Genomic DNA, 9,236 nt, shown 5'->3' with positions numbered 1-9,236 from the left:
CTAAAAGACTTGATGTCCCTTGGAACTGAGTCATTTGACATGGTGGCATCTCCATGAAGCCTCAACTTTCCAAGGCCCTTTGGTCTAACTCCTTTTTTTGGATTTGTAAAAGCATTTAGGATCATTTAAAAATATTCAGTAGGGGCTGGAGAGATGGCTCAGTGGTAAAGAGCACTGAACGCTCTTCCAGAGGTCCTGAGTTCAATTCCCAGAAACCATATGGTGGCTCACAACCATCTATAATGGAACCCAATGCCCTCTTCTGGTGTGTCTTAAGATAGCTACAGTGTACTCATATACATACATACATACATACATACATACATACATACATACATACAACTTAAAAAAAAAACCTACAGGATCCTTTGTGCTTGTAGGGCAATTCTATTTATAGTAGCCCTAACATAGGTGAGAGGACTCTGCTGGAGATCTGGCCGGCCACAGCCAGCACCTTTTGAAAACTATCTCTTCCTTCGGAGTCCTCCCTAGGTTGGGGTGGGGGGTGGTATTTTGAGTAAGCAGTTTCCCACCATTTATCCTTTTATTTCCCTCTTTTCAAATATCGATTGGCTCCACTTAACCACAGCTTTGATCTAGCTAGCAAACTTCTATCACAACCTATTCAGTTCCATAATTTAAAGTGTTCAGGCAATAAGGAACATCTCTGAATTCAGAACACATATAAAAGTCTTGCTAATTTTTTTATTCTCCCTATGTGCTGATATTTATCCTAGTTACATTAAATGGTCTTTTAAATGTTCTTCAAATTGACCTTTTTTGCATTGTAGCAAAGTCTCTAGTGAGTAAAAGTTAGTTGTCCAAGAACCAGTGTTGAAAGGTAATTTTAGCTGGGCTTGATGGTCCACATACCTTGGATGCCAGCACTCAGGAGGCAGAAGCAGGAAGATCTCTGTGAGTCTGAAGCCAGCCTGATCTACATAGTGAGACCTTGTCACAAGTAAACAAAAAAGACACTTACTTCTAAAAGGTGATTGTCTATGGACACAAATACAGGGCTAGAAATTGGAATCCCAGATGTTGGATTGAATATTTTATTTTAAAACTATCCTTTTGAGGATGGATAGATGGCTTGGTGGTTAAGAGCACATGTGGTTTTTGAAGAATGTAAGAAGAGTTAAATATGAGTCTTTTTATAGGATACTATAAAACTTTATTATAAGGAATGTAGAACTTTTTGTCTCTCTCACCTTGAAAAACTTTTATGCAAATGTTTTAATCTACCCTTGACCTGGTGAAATCTTTTTTTACACAAAGGGCCTGTTCCACTCTCAGATTAAAGTTAACCCTTTCTCCCTTCGTTTCCTTTGCACCCTCACTGGATGAAGGTGGGGAATACTGTACCCTTGCAAGGTTTGCCTTCATAAGCACATGAGCAAACCTAATTCAGTTCCATTCTCTGGGGACTCTAGGTATGGACCAGGTCAGTGGCCATCTTCCTGGCAATTGTGGATTTTATCTTTCTCCTTGAAATTTTTGGGTTTTACAGGAGTTCTGTCCTCTTGACCAAGAGTAAAGTTTTGTTCTTCCAGACATTTCCAATGGAGTGGCAGCCTCTTTCCTTGCCACTCTGAACTTGTTTCTAGTGAGAATTCCAGGGTTCCCTTCACCTAGATGGTAGCTCACAACTATCTGTAACTCTAGCTGCAGAGGATCCAACACCCTGTTCTCAGCTACTCAGGCATGCATATAGTACACATAGGCACAACACCCATACACATAAAATATTTTTTTAGTTTAAAATAAAAATTAGTAAAAACAAACAAACAAACAAAAAACCCTCCCAAGTTCTCCAAAAGAAGTCTTCTCTCTATTTACTTAAATAAATATCCAAGAAAGAAGGGCTTGGATTCTTATTCTATATTTCCTTTGTGATTAGATTCTTCCTCAAAAAACTACTTCAGCTGTCTACGTTAGAACTAAACTCAGGGCCACAAAGAATGAGATAGCCATTCTAAAAGTTAAGGTAAACCTTACTCTACGTCAAGAGGGAGCGTCACTCACCATGGGAGGAGCAAGCACACCAGGACCGGAAGCACACCAGGACTGGAAGTGTGCTTGGCTTTATTCTGATGTAAGCAGTGCCGATGTCTCTTCCCTGTTGGCTGGAATCCGACTTCACAGTCGTTGGTGATTGGCTAACCTTTTAATCTTTTAAGACTATGTGCACAGGAAATGGGAAAGGATTTATTGCTCCTGGGGGAAAGGGATCACAACTCTCCATCAAGGGCCCGGAACACAGCAGGCACAAAAGCTTGACTGGGTGGGGGAGAAGGGATAGAACATTTACAGAAATGTTTTCTCAGGGTAGTGTAGGAGTGAAAAAAAAAGACGTAAAAGTACTTGTCTTAAACACGTTTTAAAGTATTAGCTAGAAGAGTTAGGTACAATGTTTCTTATGCATACAAAGTAACAAATTGTGGCAAACAGTCAAGGTAACTGAACTCACATGGCTGAGTGTTTATCGGCCTCACCCTCCTCATACATGAACTGTCTCTGCACTTGACGAAAGTCCGAAGGACACATTTATTACAGTGCCTGACATTGTTCCTGCTGCGGGAAGCCCCAACTTCTACGACAGGTGAACCTTCCCCTGTATTCCACGGGTGCTGTATAAACAAGCTCAGAAAGCCTTTGCAGTAAGAGCCAGCTGCCTACATCCATGGTTACAAGTGCTCTGTAACACAGATCTGAAGGGTAGGTGTCCCCTCCCACTAAAAAAAGCAGTGCTCTCTGAATGAAAAAAAAAGTGGAAAGGACAGGACGTGTTGCTCCTAGGTATGGTGGAGAAAAAAATTTTTATAGATATGTGGGAGAACATAGCTGGGAGCAGAGAGGCATCTGGGAGAGTCCAGAGAGTTCATGACCCTGAACCATGTAAGGAGGGAGGGAGGGCAAGGGAAAGAAGGAAACCAAGTACAGCAGCCAGGAAGCCAAAGGTACGAAAGGAGCAAAAGAGGGTAAGGGACCAACATGTCTGGATCACCTAGGGGGGAAGGCAGTGCGGCCCCCGGGCTAGAGAGTTCAGAGTAGAGGGAAGGGTATGCCAGCCATACCTGTGAGAAGTAGGGACTGAAGGATGCTGGGGGAACCTGGCAGCCAGGTCCACTTTGACTATGTTAAATGGGCACCTCAACTGCTTGTCCCTGGTTGGAAAGTTAAACTTTCAGGGTCGAAGTCTTTCTCGATATTGGCTACTGACATAGATTTAGATAAATCGATGGTATCTCCCAACAGGTGTCCTTGAGTCTCCTTCTGAAAGCCCCGGAGAGTGGTGGAAAGGGTGCTTACATGCTGTCTTCAAAGCAACGTAATGCAAGGATGCCAAAACTTCAGCAGATGCCTCTCAGGTGACAACCCTGACGTCCTGGGTGCTGGGATCTGGCGTTGTGGAATTTTCCATCCATTTTCCTTTCAGTTTTCATAGTTTCTGGCTTCAAGTGTCAGTTGGTTCCTCTCAGTCAGTACAAATCATGAGGTTTTTTAAAACTGGCCTCAGACATATGCATTATTTATCCATTCCGTTTCGTCTTAAGGGAATAAAGAAGTACTCTAATTTTCCGATGAAATATTTAAAACTTCCCCCACCCCCACCCCCAGGACTGGGCAGAAAATTCCATCCATGGTTGATGTAAATACAAAAAAAGTTGTGTGAATGTGTGTATGTGTGAGTGGGGCTTTATTAGAATGTAGATCTGTGAAGTTTGCCTCCTATTACATCCCATAGTACTTGTGTATAACTATGTAACAAATTCAATGTTTTCATTAGTTTGTGAGAAGCCTTATGTACCATAAAAATGCCAAGAACACCCTGTACTTTCCCTAGCAAGGATTGACTAAAAGGATACTTTGTTGACATTTGTGGTACATCCTTGACTGAAAAAAAAATACATATCACAGAATTTGGTTTGTTTATTTTTTTCTGACTGTAAATAGAGTGGTGCACAAAATTAAGTGGTTATTGTACACGAAATAATTATGTTTGTCTCTGGGTTGTCACCGACTGAAGGCAGAGCAGGTGAAGGTCATGTTTCCCTCACCAGCAGGCTCCTCTGTCAATAACGGAAGGAGGTTTGCAGAGCTCAGCACATCCCTTCCTATCTGACAGAATCCAGTTGAGTCCTAGAATTCCTCTATGGAAAGAAGGAAGGAAATGTAGGTGTCAGTCAGCACTTACACAGAGCCATTCTACAATGCAGGAGTGATCCCGGTCTTCCTGGGGACAAGGCCACCACCCCTACGCCCTAAAAAGACTGTGGGAGGGGGTTAGACACAGCAGGGGAGGATCATCACCCACTCTCCAGGATCCATCCCGCTCTCTTCACCTCAAGCACTGAGTCCTTAGATATCAACAGCAACCCTGAGCAAAAAGGGGGAGGGCATGAGAACAATGTTCTCACCCAGGAGATAAAAGTCGCATTACAGAAAGGGCAGGCATGGCTCTGACAGCCAAACAGAATGCTCACAGCTCACATCTGACCTCCTGAGCCAACACTCTCTCATCAGGAGGGCTCATGGCTCCAGGTCAAAAACCTGTGGAGAGGGCTGTCTGTAGGCAAGTGGAGACAGAGCTCGCTGAGAGCGAGGTGTGTGAGGAAGATGATGAAATGGACATACTTTCCTGATTAATTCATGAAGAGGAAACTGTGTGGACCAAAGCGGGGGTGGGGGCGGTGTTTAACCCTTCTGGTTCCCTTCTGGTTGCAATATCGAACGTACGGGTATGCAACTGTGACAGTTTCCCCCACGGGTGACCAGTTCTGCACCTGAACACTTCTTATACTAGTACTTGGATTTTGTCTCAAGACTTGGTAGGCACACCATCCTTTTGTGTATGGAAAGGCACACGTTTAAGCATCTTTCATTACTTTTAAGTGTGTTGAGTGAAGAGGTTCTACTCTGTGGCCTCAGTTCCAACCTGCACAGTTCCTATCCTTGAGCTCGCGGCTGAGCTCGCGGCTGGCGGTCATTTCTGGAACCCGTGGGAAGGTGAATAGTCTTGTCATCGATGACTCTGGAAGGGAGTATAAATTCATTTGCAAAAATCGCCGCCGGAACGGACTTTTCAAGCTTCACCCAAGCTGTGACGCACACACCCTTGGTGACACGCACACACCCTTTGTGACACGCACACACCCTTGGTGACACCACCACCTTTCCTTTGCATCAGACTGCCCTCTGTTCACTTCAACCTGATTTCGTCTGGATAAACTCATTTGACTAAAGGAAAAACCAGGGTGTGTGTGGTGTGGGGAGGGGTGGGGGGCAGGGGGATGTTGTTTCCTATTTGTTTTCTTCAAATGAGTTCAAATGTCTTGAAGGGTTAGCATAGGAGTCATAATGACTTGTGACTTTTGTCCACTGCTAGAAGGAGGTATAGGAGCAGGTAGAGAAAGGTCACCCTACACCCTTACCAAACACAATGGGACATGAGGACAGGACCGCTAGATACATAGAACTGCGGTTCGCTAAACTAGCTGCTCTAGCTGTGTGTAGCTGAAGTTGAAGATAGGAGACAAAGACCTGAGCATGCAAAAGATCCATCACTGAAAACATTTCCTGTTCTTCACATGAATGTGTTGGGGGGAGGGGGGACACGTGCATGCCACAGCCTCCTGAGGAGGTCAGGGGACAGCCTGAGAGTGTCAGCTCTCCTTTTTTTTTACTGTGTGGGTGCCAGACATGAAGCTCAGGTCACAGCTTGTTGGCACGTCCTTACCCAGTGAGCCTTCTCACTCGGCCCCACCGTAAAGAAAAAGGAAAAAAAAAAAAAGTAAATATTATTTCTTAGCCGTTGTTAGCTGTGTCGCCTGGAGCAATTTATTTCGACTGCCTGTTCCTCAACTCCATCACGTGTAAACTCCAGATAACAGAGATCTTGCTAAGTAAAATCAAATCAGTTAGTAAGGAACCTAAGGTAGAGCCTGGAAATGCGCATTTAGTAAGAATCATCACTACTATCATGGCCGCTGCCAGCATTCAGGCAATCTACACAGACCTTCATGGATCAAGTGCTCCTTGCTGATGAACTGCGACATGCTACACGAGAAGATGGTGGGACACAGCTCCCCTCACCGGCCACAGAGGAGGGTGGAGAGTCCTATCTCCATGGCAAAAGTCATCTTTATATACAATTTGTCTATTGTCATGTTGCACTAAAACACTCCAAAATTGGAAGCCCAACCTGCCTCTGAGTCCCGCTTTTGGTTTTGTGGAACTTTGAGCAAGCCTCTCGCATGTTCCTCTCCCCACGCGGTGTGAATAGCGATCTCACCAGGTGGCTGTAAAGACTAACGCACCTACGGTCCCCTTTACGCTGTGAGTTTTACAGCATATCATGTACTCCTTGAGAGCACGCAGCTTTGCAATCCTAAACATTTTTCTCATCCTAATATCAGTAGGGCTTGGGGGTGGGGAGGGAGGACGGCCATTTCTGATTTCCTTCTAGAGTGTTGTGCTGACTGTGGGTATAGAGCCACGTGGCCAGAATATCCATGGGAAAATGTGTTCGGAAGAAAGAGCCCTGAGCTCGGAGGTTGGGGGTTCCAGCCTGGCTCTCCCGTGGGCACTTCACAGGGCGTGGTCTGAGCAAACCATTTCCGCTGTCCTGGCAGGCTGCTTCTTTCCTGTCACATGCACATTTGAGTCTCTCTGCCCTCTGATTCCATAATTCAAACCGCCATGCGTCCGTTTGCATGAATCCATGAGTCATTAAAACCTGGCAGATTTCAGAAGATTATTTAATAAGCAAAATGTCTCATAAGCATTCAACAGAACTTGGATCGGATTCCCAAAACATTGCAAACTGTGTTTAGGCAAAGACTTCAAGCTTAAGAAAAGTTGTTTCTCACTTCTACAGGGTGCAAGGCTCTGAGTGATGTTTACACTCTCAGGCAGGCACACACTTACTCCTCGGGGTGCTCGGCAGAGGGCCTAAGGGGACACTGCATTGGTGTGACACATTTAGCATTTCATGTTTTCATAACGGTTTAGCCGTGTTGCTCCTTTATTTGTCACTTGGTCAGTGTGGTCACTTGGCAAAATAGTTCAGGCCCTGGAGTTATTGTGTTATATTTTATTATTATTCCCATTTTACAAATAAATATCCTGGGACAGATAAATAACATGTTTTTCCTTGGTGCTGACGTTCCTCAAATATGGGTCCTCTGTGCTCAAATGAAGCCTGACCGGATCTAGGAGTGGCCTTTGTACTGCAACCCTGGGCATCATGCCACCCACCTGCGAGTCATAGAGAGACAAATCAGTCTCTCACGTGTAGAGAACAAAATGCTCTCCTGCCAACCACCGAGCTAATGTCTGTGGCCAAGGACAGAACTGAAGTGGTTCAGCACCATTAAAGGACCTCGCTGGAAACAAAGCAAGTTTCTAGATAAAAAGAAGATGCTTATCAATAGCTGCACCCACCCCTGCCTTCTGGGGCCTGAGCTCTCTCATCCTGAATGTTTTTCCTGTGACTCAGTGGCCACATTGGGAGGGTTGTGGAGGGCAGGCTCACTGGGGCTCTTTTTTCCATCCTAAGGTTTTAGTCATAACTTGGTTTATTGAAAAGGGAGGGGAAGAGGAATTCATGTCCTAGAGAGGAAAAAAAAAATCTTGCAAGGTACTAGACGTTTTATACCTTTAGGGGGGCATGAGAGTTGTAGCCTTTTCCATTCAGAGACCGAGGAATCACCAACCTCAGTTCATACGCACAGGCTTCCGAAAACAAAGTTCTGTGTAACCAACTCCTCAAGCCCTTACTGGAAACAAAGCCCCTCTCTACACAAAGCCCTTTTGCCAGCAGGGCTGGTAGGTTGCGAGGGAAGGAATCCCCCAGAGATTGCCACCACGGGGACTCCTGCCTGCAATGTCAAACCTTCACACATCTATTATCCACGGCTTCTCGATTTTCTTCCATGCCGCTTGGCAGAATCAGTCACACGGCAGTCCACATGGCCACACCATCCCTTTTCCAGTTCTTTGAGACCAACACTGTCACTTTTCCTCAGGTTACTGAAGTAAAAGAAACACAGATCTGACTATTGACTCCTTTTCTTCAAGAGTGGAAGGCATCGTGTCTATCACGTGCGTGCATCATGGCGCCTAATTTTGGTCTACCAAAACCAAAGAACCAGTCACAGGTAATCCATCACGTTGGGTGACAGTAAATTTAAGCAAATTGCAGCCCCAGTTCCCCAAAGGTCAAGTCCAGGGAGTAGTTCTTGACAGTGGAGGACTGGTCCCAGGGCAGTGATCACAAGTCTTCCACTTGTCACTGAGAATCAGTCTTGGTTTGTTTTTGTTTGGTTGGTTTAGTTTATACCTAACAAACACAGAATAGACGATCAGGGATGACTTTTCCTTTGAAATGCCTCTACATTCCACCAATAATACTTAAAACAGTGGGGAAAGACCCTCCCTTTGCCTCTGCATATGCTGCCAGGTCTCTTCCACCAGAAAGCTCCCCACATGCTGTTCTACCACAGGCCTGGTATCTACCTCCTTCCCAGCATCTTTCTCACTTGCTGGTATCCATGACGACAAGACAGAAGACAGGATGATGCAAGCAAGGCCAGTGCCCAGGCTTTGGAATCAACTGAGTTCTAATCCTATCCTCTATGCTCAGTAACAAGTCCCATGCTGTCCCTAACCTGATGCCTACCCACATGGTAATACGAGCTCAGACCTCACGAGGACACTTTTTACTAGCATCTGGACCTAACTCATAACAACTTCATAGCAACCTAGTCAAGATTATTCTCTCTAGTGAGTCTGCCAGCGCTTCTCGGAGACACTTTCATGCCTAGATCACGGTCCTCCTTGTGAACCCTAGTCCCCTTGCATGCTGGCTCATTGCACCAATCATAGATTTAATTTTGAATTTATATCGTGCTTTGAGATTACTTCTGTCTTCTCTCCTTGGCTGGTGACTTCCTCAGAGCAGAGCTTTGTAAGGTTGGCACATCCGGAGATGCCAGCCCCTACCACAATACCTGTGCCAGCAGAGTGCTAGCTAGTTTATGTCAAATTGACACCAGCTGTAGTCATCTTAGAGGAGGGCTCCACACGTGCGAAGATGCCTTTACAAGACTGGCTGCCAGCAATCTTAGATGTCCAGCTGGACGTGTCACCTCTGGAAGGCCACCTCCCGTCCAGTCAAGCAGTACTGAAAAATCTTTCCCTTTGTGTTTTTGAGAACAGAGGGGGAAGTCTTG

The 9,236-nt window shown here is 45.2% G+C and overlaps 1 long non-coding RNA gene across 1 annotated transcript; it reads right to left on the bottom strand.

Moving 5' to 3' along the window:
- Positions 1-3,918: 3,918 nt before the first annotated feature.
- On the bottom strand, positions 3,919-5,100 carry LOC116081927. Its single transcript, XR_004115096.1, has 2 exons — positions 4,890-5,100; positions 3,919-4,154 (listed from the first exon to the last, which is right to left on the bottom strand). It is a non-coding gene; the product is annotated as an uncharacterized LOC116081927 (long non-coding RNA).
- Between the last annotated feature and the right edge of the window lie 4,136 nt (positions 5,101-9,236).

This window comes from Mastomys coucha, unplaced genomic scaffold (genome assembly GCF_008632895.1).
Source record: "Mastomys coucha isolate ucsf_1 unplaced genomic scaffold, UCSF_Mcou_1 pScaffold11, whole genome shotgun sequence".
Classification (NCBI taxonomy): Eukaryota; Metazoa; Chordata; class Mammalia; order Rodentia; family Muridae; genus Mastomys; species Mastomys coucha.
Note: the sequence above shows the minus strand (reverse complement) of the source record. Positions and strands in the feature narration are given on the sequence as shown.